Below are 16676 nucleotides of genomic sequence, written 5' to 3' on the forward strand. Positions count from 1 at the left end.
GGAGCGCCATGTTTGTCTTTTGATCAACATATATTGTGGCCACAAATCTCACTCCCAAGATTTTGATCAAGTTTGTCCCCGTTAAGGGCCATAATTTTGTGATGAATTTTTTTTTTTTGTCTTTTGAATCAGTTTTAAAAAATATTCAAATCAATATTGGAAGTTCCCAAGTTATTCGTCAAATCGCTTCTACGAGTTTCAAACTATGTTAGCCGAACCAAGCATGAAAATTGGTTGTTTTAGTGCAAAAATGAAGAGTATAAGACTAAGAACGGCAAGGCAAATTGATTAACGGCTAAATTTTACCATTTATTGTGTCTTGGATATGATTTTTTTTTGGTCAAGCATAGTTGCAAAAATTGATAACACGAATTAGAGTTCAGACTTTATAATTTTACTGAATCATTTTAAGGATTGAAACTGAGTAAAACTTTACGTCATTTCATTTTGCCCCCTTTCTCCCCCATCTCCAATTAAGGATCTCGGGATTCACAAGTTGCATTTCGCTCCATTTCAGAATAAAATGATAATTTTAATTATTTGTTTATACTGTATTCAAATTATTTACGCCATATTTATAATTTTCTTTTACACTATATTCTAACTCATTTACACCCTATTCTAACTCATTTACACCAAGGACAAGCTTGTCTTGTGAAAACCCATCCACCTCAAGTAAACGTCAACATGAAAAATCAAAGTGGGAATGGGAAATGTGGGGAACTCCAACCACACAAGAGCAAGATGTCCAATAGGATGATGGGGAATACTAGAAGTTTACTAGTACACTGAATTGAAACTATATAATTTCTCAAACCATTTTAGCATTCTCGGCGTAGTTAGGAATATGTAGAACTACTGCTAGTTATATATTGATCTCATGCCGTATACTTATCTGATAGTTCTTTGGCCATGGCCAGAACCGACTTCACGACGGGCAAGTTATATGTTCTCTTAAAGCTAGAAGGGCAAATTGATCTATCGGGGTCGTTCTCAATTATCATAGTTTCTATGTGGATCAATTAGCCCTCTTGCCTTGAAAGAACATATAACTTCTGATCCTGCAACTTCAATCTTGGCAGAAAATTGGTCTGCTGTAGTCTCCTTCAGCTACTGGATTGGAGTCACTTGCAGCTCTCGCCACAAGGCAGGGTTACCGAGGTCAGTATTTCGAACATGGGTTTCGCGGGCAGCGCTCCTCCACACCTAGGAAACCTCTCGTTTCTTGTTTCTCATATCTTGCTTGTTTCTCTTGACATGAGAAACAAATTAACTGAAACGCTGTGCTGCCAGAAAAAAATGGTTGATTTGGGTCGATTGAGATACATTGATTAAATTGGGATACAAACAACTTTGTTGAAGAGGTACCAACATGGTTCGGTTTGTTAGATAAGCTTCAATCCCTGCTTTTGTCCAAGAACCAGTTTAGTGGATATATACCAACAGAAATTGGGAATCTGTACAAGCTGCACCTGAGAATGTTCTCTATAACAATTTGGAAGGTACTTTCATCCATCTACTGGTCATATTTGTGCAATTTGTCGCAATCAAAATCAAATAATAAAGTTTTTTTTTACAGACTTGAGAAGTATGTAGTCATGCCTACATGCAAAAAAGTGGAACCATGGTTCAAAGTCGCGGTCGCGGTCATGGTCGCGGCCCGGAACGTTCCACGTCGGTCTCGGCATATCGGTCACGGTCTCGGTGAGACGCAAATTTTAAAGTATTTAATATTCTAAAAATTGTTAATAATATAAAAAAAAAGTATGCTAAACAAAAATAATAAAAAATAACAAAAGAAATGGCCAAGTCAATCCGTCACGGTGTAACTCGGCCGATTTCTCGTCTTGACTCAGGATAATTCAGAGTGACTCGGTATGACTCGGCTGAGTCAATCCGTCGCGGTGACGTCTCGGCCGATTTCTCGGCGAATCAAGTATCTCAGTATCGTCTCGTCACGGTATCGTATCGGTAGAGGTCGAGACGGTGACGACTCGGCCGAGTCATCTCGGTCTCGGCCGAGACTTCGAACCATTAGTGGAACTGAACCAATATAAATATTATCAATTAGGTTAATTACATCTGAAAGCCAAGCAGAAGAAAATAGCTATAGGTTTCTGATTCCAGCCCATGTGCTAATTTTTTCTGGAGAAGTTTACTCAATTGTCTAGATGTCATGAAAATTCTTAATGTCAGAAAGTGATATAATCTACAGTTTTGCAGGAGGAATACCAAGAGAGATTTGTAATTTAACTGTGCTCAATAGCCTGGTTTTACCATTTATGCAATAACCACTTGACAGATAGATTAATAACAATAGTATTCCTTTTTGTTGATTAACCTTCAAAGAGGCTGAATTATCACGTTGATTACCCCCATGAACATTCATTTGCATCAGTCTGTCTTGACTTTTTCAGTTGTCCAGTGACTGGTAGATAGCAGCGCAGTTGTTTGGATGGTAGCACTCTTGCATTTTTTTAAAAAACTTTCTCACTTTTTTTTTTTTAAGTAAGAGATATTGAATTCAGAATCTTTTACATATAATATAATCTTTGTTTTATCACGTTAGAATTAGAACTGACATTCTAATTATAATATAATACAAAGATGAAATATCCTACATCGGATGGAGGAAAAGAAAAGGAAATTATAACGTCCAATCCATCAAATTACCAATAACTTTGGATTAATCATTTTGATCCCGTGGTTTTAGCTCAAAAAGATATTGGGTCAGTCCAACTGGCATAGGGGTGTTACAAGTGGTATTAGAGCGAATTTGCATGGGATAAGTCTAAACCAGCAGGTTATGGTTCAGATTGCGCAACGAAGTGCAAGAAACAAAGTACTATATGGAGTTAAGGGTCACGTCGGACGTGGGTCAATTTTAAAACCATATGAGACACGTCTAGAATCCGCACATGATTAAGTGGATAATTTGAACCGTAACAGGCTTTATGACAATGCAAAGTTCTAAAGAGTTACCTCTAAAATTTGCGGACAAGCTAACGAGTCACCTCTGAAATTCACGTACGACTAATGAGAATGCAAAGTTCTAAAGAACCACCTCTAGAATCTGCGTACAACCTAAAGAATCACCTCTAAAATTTGTGCACGACTAAATGAACAGTTTGAATTGTAATAGGTTTTGTGAGAATGCAACGTTTTAAAAGATGGAGAGAGTGAAGTGTCCCACATCAGACCCATGAAAAGAAAAGAAATAGTATATAACGTCCGATCCATCGAATTACTAATAACTTTGCATTGACGATTATGAGAACCTAACATCAGCTCAAAAACCTGTTGGGTCAGTCTAGTGGGCGTGGGATGTGACGACCCCACCTCCCCCTAAGGCGTACCAAAGGGTTCGGCGGACCGCCTGCCCAGCTCTCGCCAGGACTCACTCACTATCTCAATCGAATCGTATACACACATCCATGAACCATAAATAACATTCACAATTCAAACTTATAATTTACATTGATAGGAATCGAGGTACAAAGTCTTAATACACCCAACTAGTTCAAAAAGTATACAATCCAAGTACAACATGTTCCGTTCGAGGAAAAACGCGAGTACAAGACCAAAAGTCCGAAGTCAAAACAAAAGGCTACACTAGTCTTTTACAAGTCCCTCGCGTCACTCGTACCCCTGTAAGGAAAACAAACTAATGGGGTGAACCAAAGCTCAGTGAAGTTCCCAAATATCAAATTGGTCAACAACCAAGTTATAGCAAAATAAAAGTGAAATAGCGAGCAAACAAGTCAAATCAGGGAAATAGTACTTCAGCTAGCCAAGTAGTCAGATTCATATTCACATATAAGGATACAGTACTCATTTTCAGCTCCATTCCAGCTTGGTTAAGTGGTAGTTGACACTCCGTCAACTTTCAAGTAATATCCAGTCCAAATAAACTCCACTACACGCCAATTTCCGTCCACCGATCAACCCCCTATTCCGGGCCCGCACGCCATACAAAACATGGGTGGTAATACTCGAGTATACTGTTAGTCGAGGAGATAACACTCCACTCGACATTACAAGTGACCCAGGGTTTGTTATCTAATCGACCAGGCCCTTGCCGGCTCGACTCGATTAACTAGCCACAGGGTTTTCTGGAATTCCAGGCAAGATATAATTCAAGTACATGTACAACAAGTCAAGTATGATCAATAGCAAGAACAGGTCATATTAGGGCAAGTGCGATAAAGTACACCCTTGCCCTTTCATTCATTGTCATGTAATCACGCAAGTCAAGTAAGGAGTACACATATCAAGTACAATCGGATATTTGGAAGCACTCACCAAAATAGTGCTTCTAGTGCTCGTGTCTGGGTGGTACTCCGAGTTGGGAGTCCAAATCTGCGATAAAACTTAACTTGAGAACTTTGAAAATCAACCAAGGTTCGAAACTTAAGCGTTTCGTTCAATAAGAATCAAGAAATTGAAATTCACTTGAGAAGAGTCGTGAAATAGTTGCTCGCTCTTCAAACTGAAAAATTTGATAACATTTTTGCTTGAAGATGACTCTTAAGTCAAAAGTGCAAGTAAAACGGTTTCGTAGTGATTCAAATCGTTTTCCTAAGGGTACAAGTTCGGCCAAGTCCTAACGTATAATCCTCGATAAACAAGTGGCAAAGGTCCTCGATAGTTCAAGTGATAATCACTTAACCTTCACTCAAGTCGCAAAGATAGTTTTCTAGATCTCGAGTAAAAATTCGGGCAGCATGCCCTTTGTGTTTACCTAATTTCCAGCCATTTAAGCTTCATTATTTTTCTTCAACAACAACCCAACAACATACATATCAGCAATTCAAGCCAAGAGCCGTCCCATAGGCTCACAATATCATAATAACAAGAATCGTATTAAGTACAAGTGCAGAAACGCAATTTAGTTCAAGACAGATTTGACGTACAAATGCGGAAATAACATATCTGAGGCTACACTTATTGGATTGAGACGAAACCTGTGCCATTTCGAAGCTAAGACACAAAGCTACAACATTCATGAAGGTCACTTAGTCCATTTCCTAATGTAACTTAGTCAAAATCTCAGATTACTAAACCAGAAACCAATTCACCGGCTGTTTAAACGCAGAACACTGTAATGGTCATAACTCAGTGTACACAAGTCCGAATCAGGTGTTCTTAGAGGCATTTTAAAGCTAATTCAGAGCACTACAACTTTCATGTTTTGGTCTAGAGCTAAATCAGAATGGATCATGGTAAAAAATCGTGATAAACTGGATTGAACTGAAGAAACGGACTGCTGGGAAATTCTTAGAATAGTAGGGGTATTTTGGACTTTTCACGACCTACGTTGCTCCGATTGAGCTGAAATTTTACAGACACCTATAAAATGCCATTCTCTACAACTTTCCTTCTTTGGCCAAAGGCCAATTCGGCCTCTAACATACAGATACAATTTCGGACAGAATGCTTGGGAAATTTTCCAGAAATCTGGAATTTTTAGCTCTAAGTGTAATTTCCTCAAATTTCTGGTTCTAATCACCACTAAACAACCTTATATAACTTTAATTGCAACATTCATGCATCATACATCAACTTGAGCAGAAAATCAGAAACCCTAGTTCATCAAATAAATTGGGGAAAAGCTTCTACACATGCTAGCATCCATGAATCTACCACCAATCAAGCTACTAAGCTTACTTTAACCATGATTGAAAGAGAAAGTTAGAGAGATATCATCCTCTTACCTTAATTTGAGTTCTCCAAGTATAGCCCCAAGCTCTCTCTTCCCAAATTTCCACCACCAATCACTAGATAATCACTCAAGAGTAGGTTTAATCGGTTTACTTTGTTGATTTTCTCACTAAGTTGTTGGATTTGAAGGTGAAATGAAGAAATCTTCCTTGGTGTTTTCTCCAAGCTCCTCTCGGCCAGCACCAGCAGAAATGAGGAAGAATTGGCTAAGTGTTGAGGTTATATGGATGGTATTGGTCTTGGTAAGAAACCATGAGGTGGTGACAAGTGTCACCACCACCACCCTTTTTTTTTTCTCTTTCTTTCTTGCCTTTCTTGACCACTAATTTTCAGTCAAGGCTGCTACAATATAAGAAGATATTATGTACAAAAGTCAACAAACTTGTTGGGTAAGAAAAATGGTGGTCAAGCGGTGCGTTCAATCGGTAATGCGCGGGACCCGCCGGTTCGCGCCGTTTTTCTTAAAAACTCACGTACTAGGGTTTTTACTTCTCATTCACCAACCTTATATCATTGCTACTAGTCACATATTATTTCTCACTTAAAAGTCACTTTTAATCATCAAATTGATCCTTGGCCAGTACCGGAAATTCATCCGGCGGAAAAATCGAAAAACCCTAATTTTGCTCAAAACTTGAAACCAAAGCGTAAAACCTTATTTTTCTAGGTTCATTTACTCTTAGTGTGAAATAATGAGGTAGGGGCTTTGATAAATAATAATTTTCAAATAAAAGGTATTTTTGGGGAAAAATGTAGGAAATTTGCGGGTCCTCACACCCTCTCCCCCTTAAAAGAATTTCGACCTCGAAATTTATACCTTTTGTCGTAAACAGGCCAGGATACTTTTCTTGCATATCCTTTTCTAGTTCCCAAGTTGCTTCTTCCACTTCATGATGCTTCCATAGAACCTTTACTAAAGGAATCTGCTTGTTTCTCAAGTCCTTCACCTTTCGATCCAGTATTTGAATAGGTCGTTCTTCATAGGTTAAAGACTCGTCAAGTTCAACATCTTCGGGTAGCAAAATGTGAGTTGGATCCGGATGGTATTTCTTAAGCAAAGAAACGTGAAAAACGTCATGGATCCTAGATAAGCTAGCTGGTAACTCAAGTCGATAAGCCACTTTTCCTATGCGCTGAAGCACATTGAAAGGTCCTATATATCGTGGTTGCAACTTTTTCCCTTTTCCTGATCTAATCTTTCCCTTCAATGGGGTGATCCGAAGAAACACCTTATCCCCTATCTCAAACTCCAAATCCTTCCTCCTATGATCAGCATAACTTTTCTGACGGCTTTGGGCTGTTTGAAGTCTCTGGCGGATCACTCTCACCTTTTCATAGGCTTCCTCAACCCATGGTATAGTAGCTGGATCTATTACTTTTCTCTCTCCTACTTCATCCCAATGGATTGGGGATCGACACCGTCGTCCATACAAGGCTTCATATGGGGCCATTTGAATAGAGGAATGATAACTATTGTTATACGCGAATTCAACCAAGGTCAAATATTGGCTCCAACTTCCTTTAAAATCCACAATGCAGGCTCTCAACATATCCTCAAGAGTTTGGATGGTTCTCTCAGATTGTCCATCAGTTTGTGGATGATATGCTGTACTATAACTCAACTTAGTTCCTAGAGCCTCTTGTAACTTCTGCCAAAATCGAGATACAAACCTGGGGTCTCTATCCGATACAATACTCACTGGTATCCCATGTAATCTTACTACCTCATCCATATAAATTTTAGCAAGTTTCTCCAAAGGATATTTCATGTTCACTGGCAGAAAATGTGCAGTCTTAGTTAATCTATCCACTATCACCCAAATTGCATCATGCCCCTTTTGTGTTCGTGGCAATCCTGACACAAAATTAATCGTTATGTGCTCCCACTTCCACTCAGGGATCTCTAAAGGTTGTAACAAACCTGACGACTTTTGATGCTCAGCTTTCACCTGTTGGCACGTAAGACATTTTTGTGCAAACTGGGCAATCTCCGCCTTCATATTCTCCCACCAATACAGACTTCTAAGATCTCGGTACATCTTATTATTCCCTGGGTGCACCGTATACCTAGAGCAATGTGATTCCTCTAAAATCTCCCTTTTCAATTCCTCATCCCTAGGTACCACGACACGATTTCGAAACTTTAAAATTCTATCAGGGCTTAGATTAAAATTAGGTAACTCCCCTTTCTTCACTCTCTCTACCCACTTCTGTACTATTGGATCCTTCACTTGGTCCTCTTTGATTCGTTCCATCAATGTCGATTTCGCCTCAATATTTCCAAAAACCACCTTTTCCGGTTCCAAACGAGGTTTCCATTCACATACCTCTTCCAATAGGCTCCACTCTCTCACTATAGAACTTGCTAGTTGAGCCTTCCGGCTTAAAGCATCTGCTACAACGTTGGCCTTTCCAGGATGATAGTTAATTGTACAGTCATAATCCTCTAAGAACTCTACCCACCGACGTTGTCTTAGATTCAACTCCTTCTGGGAAAACAGATACTTAAGACTTTTATGATCCGTAAAAACCTCAAAAGTTACACCATAAAGATAATGTCGCCATTTCTTCAAAGCGAACACTACAACTGCAAGCTCCAAATCATGGGTCGGGTAATTTTGCTCATGAGTTTTTAACTTTCGGGATGCGTAGGCAATCACATTCCTATTCTGCATCAACACGCACCCTAGCCCTTCTTTTGAAGCATCGGTATAAACCGTATAACTATCCTTTCCATTGGGCAAAGCTAAAACTGGAGCCATAGTCAATTGTTTCTTAAGCTCTTGGAAACCATTTTCACACTTAACATCCCAAATATATTTTCCTTGTTTCTTGGTCAGGTTAGTCAAGGGTCCTGCAATTCTCGAGAAATTCTTTATAAATCTGCGGTAGTATCCTGCTAAACCTAGAAAACTTCGCACCTCGGTGGGATTTTCTGGCCGTTTCCATTTAGCCACAGCTTCCACTTTCGCCGGGTCTACAGCAAGGCCATCTTTCGAAATTATATGACCTAAAAACGCCACCTCTTCCAACCAAAATTCATACTTACTGAACTTAGCAAACAGTTGGTTCTCTCTTAGGGTTTGCAATACTATCCGCAAATGTTGTTCATGCTCCTCCCTTGACCTCGAATACACCAAGATGTCATCAATGAACACCACTACAAACCTATCCAAGTAAGGTTTGAACACTCGATGCATCAGATCCATGAATGCTGCTGGGGCATTGGTTAAACCAAAAGGCATCACTGCGAACTCAAAATGCCCATATCGAGTGTTAAACGCCGTTTTTGGCACATCCTCCTTCTTAACTCTCAATTGATAATACCCTTGTCGCAGGTCCAACTTAGAAAATACTACAGCCCCTTGTAACTGATCAAATAACTCATCTATGTGGGGCAAAGGATATTTATTCTTAATAGTTACTGCATTCAGCCCTCGATAGTCAATACACAACCTCAAACTTCCGTCTTTCTTTTTAACAAATAACACTGGAGCTCCCCACGGCGACTCGCTCTCATGTATAAACCCCCGTTCTAGCAAGTCCTGTAATTGCACCTTTAATTCCTTAAACTCAGCAGGTGCCATACGATAAGGAGTTTTAGAAATAGGAGTGGTTCCGGGTACTAAATCAACCTTAAATTCCACCTCCCTTTCAGGTGGCAAGGACTTCAACTCCTCCGGAAATACGTCCGGGAATTCACTGATTACTGGCATGTCTTCCAACTTAGTCTTTTCTCCTGGAGTGTTAATTAGGAAGGCTAGGTAACCACGAGCCCCACGACTAAGTAATTTCCTAGCCCTTATACCCGAAATAAGTGCAGAAGAGGCTATCATACCCCTCACATCAAGCTTTAGTGTTGCCTCCCCCGGTATACAAAATTCAACCACCTTCATCTTACAATCTACCCGAGCATGATAATAAGCTAGCCAATCCATACCTAGGATAACATCGTACCCCTTAATGGCTAGACTAATGAGGTCCACTACCAATTTTCGTTCGCCAATCCAAATATCACAATTCCTATACACCTCATTCGCAAGCAAAATTTGATTACCTGTAGGTGTTTTTACCTCTAAATCACAAGGTAACCTTTCAACTTTCAAGTCAATTCCAAACATAAATGCAGGATTAACAAAAGAGTGAGTAGCACCGGGGTCTATCAAAATTCTAGCTAACCGGTGAAAAACAGGGATTGTACCTTCTACCACCCTGGTTGGTTCAGGCACAGTTGTTTGATCTAGCGAGTACACTCTGGCCGGTACCCTCGACCTGGCCCCTCCAGCAGTAGTCGGCTTTGGGTTTGACCTGGCAGTCGACTGAGTGTCATTGATTAGCGGACAATTGACCATCTGATGATCCGCACTTCCGCACCTCAAGCACTTCCGAGCCTTTCTCCAGCACTCGTCCTCAGTGTGGTTCGATTTTCCACAATACCCACATGTCACTCGGGGAGTGGAGGTTTGACCTCCCTGAGTAAAACCTCTACCTTGACCTCTACCACCTTGGCCTCCCCTCTGGGCATTCCCTCTTGGAGCACTGCCCCTAAACGTGTTTGAGAATCGTCCACCTCCAGCTCCACGACCGGATTTAGCAGGTGGCATGCTCCGCTCGCCTCGTACCGACCCTTGGGCTCCACTAGGTGCCCCTTTTCGCTTAGCGTGGAAATTCCTTACTTGCGTCCTAGCAGTTTCTATCCTCAAGGCCTTCTCCAGAACCTCCGTGAAAGTATTGATTTGAACCGCTGCTAAGGTTTCTTGTAATTCCACATTTAACCCTTGTATAAACCTTCGTACTTTCCTTGGTTCCGTAGCAATCAATTCGGGAGCGAATTTAGACAATTTGGTAAACTGAGTCTCATACTCCGTTACACTCATCAGCCCCTGACGGAGTTTAATGAATTCGTACTCTCTCTTCTCCTGGACGATGGGTGGAAGGTATTTTTCGTTGAAATCCCGCACAAAGTTTAACCAAGTCCATACAGTTCCTTCTCTCTCCCATTTGGCCCTTATCACATTCCACCAAGCCCTAGCTGGCCCCTCAAACTGGAATACAGCAAATTGAACTTGTCTCTCCTCAGTATAGTTTAGGGCAGCAAAGATATTTATCATGGCCTCCAGCCATTTCTCAGCCTCATACGGGTCTGGTCCTCCTAAGAATTTGGGTGGAGAGAACTTCTGGAATCTCTCCAAGGCTCTATCTTGCCCTGAATCAGGGTCTCTAGGTTGATTTACAGAACCTTGACCCTGTTGCTCCACCAACCGAGTCAAAATATTGGTCATCTGTTGGATGGCAGTGGCCACCTGATCTCCCCCGGCAGTCTGGGGTTCAGGTTGCTGCTCAACCGCTGCCTCCCTCTCCTCTCTGGGTTCAGGTACCGGTTCCTGTACTTGTTCACCTTCACGGCCTCGCCTAGAACCGCGTTCTCGGTTAGTTTTCTTGGTCCGACTCCTTTTATCTTCTATGTTGAGAGTTAACCAACTAGAAACATATAAACGGGGTAAGGTACGACTCATATATCGCGTTGCAACAAATATCTAGAGGCAAGAAAACACGTAAGAAACAAGCACTTTATTTACATAACAAACAAGTCGTATATACAGGCCAACAAGTCACGTAGTCAAAGGCTATAACAGCCAAGGAACATAGAACAAAAGATATTTACATCCACCAGAACACGTCTAAAACAAAAACAAAAGAAGACATGTCGTTCCACTATGTTTCTAACTAGCTCACAAAAACTCCTAAAACCCCGATCCTAACAAGTGGTCTGGCTAGACGCCGACCCAACCGACTCCGAGGACGCGCTCGGCTCCTCCCCCAGGTCCTCTTCAGGATCCTCCTCAGGAGTACCAGGGACCTCAGGAACTACAGGCGCTTGGCCTTCCTCGACCAAGTCCTGTATCACATCCTCTACAAGTGCTTCGCACTCGGTCAGGATGCGGTCGGTCCGGTCGCGTATATCTCCAACGACACGCATCAGACGTCCGGTCGTCGCATGAGCCTGATCACGGTAAGCATCAGACTGCTGCTGCTCTGCCAGAACTGCGGCCTCCAACTCGCGTATCCGAGCTCCCTGATCTCGGAGAGTGGCCTGGAGACGCTCTATCTCCGCAAAGCACCTACGATTGGTGCTACCCAATCGTCTCCGCTCGTCATCCACGGCGAGCACTACTCGGTCTGGATAGGAGTAGGTCCTCCAACAGTCGCAGCGCCGGATCTTGCGCGCAGGGGACCACCGCTGTACTGGCCCGCCGGGAACCTCCTGGTATGTGATCACACGGCATACAGGGCCCGCTAGATATGGCTCGACCACGGGAGCGTCAGTAGGTACGTCAGTAGGCACCTCAGACACATCAGTAGGTATCTCCGTCGGTATGTCAGTAGGTGCGGGGTGGGACGGTCCAGCACCCCCAGAAGAGTCAGTGTCTGCCATCACCTAGGTTTGCAAATAACATTGCAAGGGTAAGTACACATCAAGCACAAAACAAGACTAAGGTTAAGCTCGATAATAACACCCTAGCTTATCAAGTCAAGCACTCAATCTATCCAGATCAATTCAAGCCTAAGCTCTGATACCACCTGTGACGACCCCACCTCCCCCTAAGGCGTACCAAAGGGTTCGGCGGACCGCCTGCCCAGCTCTCGCAAGGACTCACTCACTATCTCAATCGAATCGTATACACACATCCATGAACCATAAATAACATTCACAATTCAAACTTATAATTTACATTGATAGGAATCGAGGTACAAAGTCTTAATACACCCAACTAGTTCAAAACGTATACAATCCAAGTACAACATGTTCCGTTCGAGGAAAAACGCGAGTACAAGACCAAAAGTCCGAAGTCAAAACAAAAGGCAACACTAGTCTTTTACAAGTCCCTCGCGTCACTCGTACCCCTGTAAGGAAAACAAACTAACGGGGTGAGCCAAAGCTCAGTGAAGTTCCCAAATATCAAATTGGTCAGCAACCAAATTATAGCAAAATAAAAGTGAAATAGCGAGCAAACAAGTCAAATCAGGGAAATAGTACTTCAGCTAGCCAAGTAGTCAGATTCATATTCACATATAAGGATACAGTACTCATTTTCAGCTCCATTCCAGCTTGGTTAAGTGGTAGTTGACACTCCGTCAACTTTCAAGTAATATCCAGTCCAAATAAACTCCACTACACGCCAATTTCCGTCCACCGATCAACCCCCTATTCCGGGCCCGCACGCCATACAAAACATGGGTGGTAATACTCGAGTATACCGTTAGTCGAGGAGATAATACTCCACTCGACATTACAAGTGACCCAGGGTTTGTTATCTAATCGACCAGGCCCTTGCCGGCTCGACTCGATTAACTAGCCACAGGGTTTTCTGGAATTCCAGGCAAGATATAATTCAAGTACATGTACAACAAGTCAAGTATGATCAATAGCAAGAACAGGTCATATTAGGGCAAGTGCGATAAAGTACACTCTTGCCCTTTCATTCATTGTCATGTAATCACGCAAGTCAAGTAAGGAGTACACATATCAAGTACAATCGGATATTTGGAAGCACTCACCAAAATAGTGCTTCTAGTGCTCGTGTCTGGGTGGTACTCTGAGTTGGGAGTCCAAATCTGCGATAAAACTTAACTTGAGAACTTTGAAAATCAACCAAGGTTCGAAACTTAAGCGTTTCGTTCAATAAGAATCAAGAAATTGAAATTCACTTGAGAAGAGTCGTGAAATAGTTGCTCGCTCTTCAAACTGAAAAATTTGATAACATTTTTGCTTGAAGATGACTCTTAAGTCAAAAGTGCAAGTAAAACGGTTTCGTAGTGATTCAAATCGTTTTCCTAAGGGTACAAGTTCGGCCAAGTCCTAACGTATAATCCTTGATAAACAAGTGGCAAAGGTCCTCGATAGTTCAAGTGATAATCACTTAACCTTCACTCAAGTCGCAAAGATAGTTTTCTAGACCTCGAGTAAAAATTCGGGCAGCATGCCCTTTGTGTTTACCTAATTTCCAGCCATTTAAGCTTCATTATTTTTCTTCAACAATAACCCAACAACATACATATCAGCAATTCAAGCCAAGAGCCGTCTCATAGGCTCACAATATCATAATAACAAGAATCGTATTAAGTACAAGTGCAGAAACGCAATTTAGTTCAAGACAGATTTGACGTACAAATGCGGAAATAACATATCCGAGGCTACACTTATTGGATTGAGACGAAACCTATGCCATTTCGAAGCTAAGACACAAAGCTACAACATTCATGGAGGTCACTTAGTCCATTTCCTAATGTAACTTAGTCAAAATCTCAGATTACTAAACCAGAAACCAATTCACCGGCTGTTTAAACGCAGAACACTGTAATGATCATAACTCAGTGTACACAAGTCCGAATCAGGTGTTCTTAGAGGCATTTTAAAGCTACTTCAGAGCACTACAACTTTCATGTTTTGGCCCAGAGATAAATCAGAATGGATCCTGGTCTAAAATCGTGATAAACTGGACTGAATTGAAGAAACGGACTGCTGGGAAATTCTTAGAACAGTAGGGGTATTTTGGACTTTTCACGACCTACATTGCTCCGATTGAGCTGAAATTTTACAGACACCTATAAAATGCCATTCTCTACAACTTTCCTTCTTTGGCCAAAGGCCAATTCGGCCTCTAACATACAGATACAATTTCGGACAGAATGCTTGGGAAATTTTCCAGAAATCTGGAATTTTTAGCTCTAAGTGTAATTTCCTCAAATTTCTGGTTCTAATGACCACTAAACAACCTTATATAACTTTAATTGCAACATTCATGCATCATACATCAACTTGAGCAGAAAATCAGAAACCCTAGTTCATCAAATAAATTGGGGAAAAGCTTCTACACATGCTAGCATCCATGAATCTACCACCAATCAAGCTACTAAGCTTACTTTAACCATGATTGAAAGAGAAAGTTAGAGAGATATCATCCTCTTACCTTGATTTGAGTTCTCCAAGTATAGCCCCAAGCTCTCTCTTCCCAAATTTCCACCACCAATCACTAGATAATCACTCAAGAGTAGGTTTAATCGGTTTACTTTGTTGATTTTCTCACTAAGTTGTTGGATTTGAAGGTGAAATGAAGAAATCTTCCTTGGTGTTTTCTCCAAGCTCCTCTCGGCCAGCACCAGCAGAAATGAGGAAGAATTGGCTAAGTGTTGAGGTTATATGGATGGTATTGGTCTTGGTAAGAAACCATGAGGTGGTGACAAGTGTCACCACCACCACCCTTTTTTTTTTCTCTTTCTTTCTTGCCTTTCTTGACCACTAATTTTCAGTCAAGGCTGCTACAATATAAGAAGATATTATGTACAAAAGTCAACAAACTTGTTGGGTAAGAAAAATGGTGGTCAAGCGGTGCGTTCAATCGGTAATGCGGGGGACCCGCCGGTTCGCGCCGTTTTTCTTAAAAACTCACGTACTAGGGTTTTTACTTCTCATTCACCAACCTTATATCATTGCTACTAGTCACATATTATTTCTCACTTAAAAGTCACTTTTAATCATCAAATTGATCCTTGGCCAGTACCGGAAATTCATCCGGCGGAAAAATCGAAAAACCCTAATTTTGCTCAAAACTTGAAACCAAAGCGTAAAACCTTATTTTTCTAGGTTTATTTACTCTTAGTGTGAAATAATGAGGTAGGGGCTTTTGATAAATAATAATTTTCAAATAAAAGGCATTTTTGGGGAAAAATGTAGGAAATTTGCGGGTCCTCACATGGGACGTTACAAAAGATCTTAATCATTGGATCGCGTTCTCAAAGACTAAGTAAAATGATCCAACATCTGGAATCTGACGACTCGGTATACCGATGGGATGTTAGTTAATGATACTCTTGAATTATTGCAGAATATTGGTTGTTGAAAATTTTCATGGGCGCTTAAATGTTTAAGTGATGCTGCCCACTCTTTTGCTAATCTTTTAATAGATTATGTGAGTATATGGGATCCTTGGTGCAACTCATACTACTTCTATGTTTATGTCAAGTGTGCTATTTATTTAAATTGTCATATACTCTTTAATTTTATAATAACTCAAATTGATTTGATTTAACTCAAGTTTCCTTTAACCTCACATAGTAAGTGGGACTGATATTGAATTTAATATCAAATACTGGTATTGAGAATCCCAACTCTTATGTGGAAGAACTCCCCTCCATTTTTTGCTATTCCACATATGCTGCGGATCTTCCTTAATGAAATCGGCTTTAAGTTTTTCTAGAAAAAATAATTCATTGGACCGCATGTATTAGTAACTTTTAGTCCCATAGCTTATTCACAAGAATTAATGCTAATGCTATTAATAAGCTAACTAGAAATCATCTAGTATAATTTGTTTCATAAAATTAGAAGAGGAATTCTATAAAAATTCAGTTAGGCTGGTAGATTTAGCATAGTTTACTAAAGTATGCAAAACTTTATTTGCTCCCCTGAAAATTCTTTGAATATCACCATAATTTTGTTCTAACAAAACCAATCGCACGTCTGCAATCATAGGTTGTTTAGATGGTACACTTGTACTTAGTGGCGGAGCCAGAAAAAATTTTCAGTGGGGGCAAAAGCAACTGTAAAATTTTTTACCTACTCTTTTTTTAGTTTTTTAAGGAAAAAATATTGACCAACAAGTACAAATGATGCATATATTTCATGAAAAACATTAAAAGACAAACTGAAAATTATTAATGTAATAATAATTTTATTTCAAAAGCAAACTAAATCATTTACAATTGTTCATGACGAGTTTTCATATTTTGATAACGGTTTACAACCTTTTCATTTTGAATTCCACGAAATATATTTTTCTCAATATAAGTAACTAAACAATTATTCATCCAAGTGTCTTCCATTTTATTTTGTAACCGATTCTTCACTATATTCATCATTGAAAAAACCCTTTCTATGGTAGTTGTAACAACAT

The 16676-nt window shown here is 40.5% G+C and overlaps 1 long non-coding RNA gene across 3 annotated transcripts; it reads left to right on the forward strand.

The window, feature by feature from the left end:
* The first annotated feature begins 624 nt into the window (after nt 1-624).
* LOC113714330 (uncharacterized) lies at nt 625-6282 on the forward strand. Of its 3 annotated transcripts, none has more exons than XR_011822228.1 (3): nt 629-1502; nt 1580-1704; nt 5851-6282. It is a non-coding gene; the product is annotated as an uncharacterized lncRNA (long non-coding RNA). The 3 variants fall into 3 exon arrangements; XR_003453676.2 differs by lacking the exon at nt 5851-6282 and adding an exon at nt 1857-2382 and having other exon boundaries at nt 630-1502; XR_003453675.2 differs by lacking the exon at nt 5851-6282 and having other exon boundaries at nt 625-1502; nt 1580-2382.
* Nucleotides 6283-16676: the final 10394 nt, after the last annotated feature.

The sequence above is a fragment of the Coffea arabica genome, chromosome 10c (assembly GCF_036785885.1).
Source record: "Coffea arabica cultivar ET-39 chromosome 10c, Coffea Arabica ET-39 HiFi, whole genome shotgun sequence".
Taxonomy (NCBI): domain Eukaryota; kingdom Viridiplantae; phylum Streptophyta; class Magnoliopsida; order Gentianales; family Rubiaceae; genus Coffea; species Coffea arabica.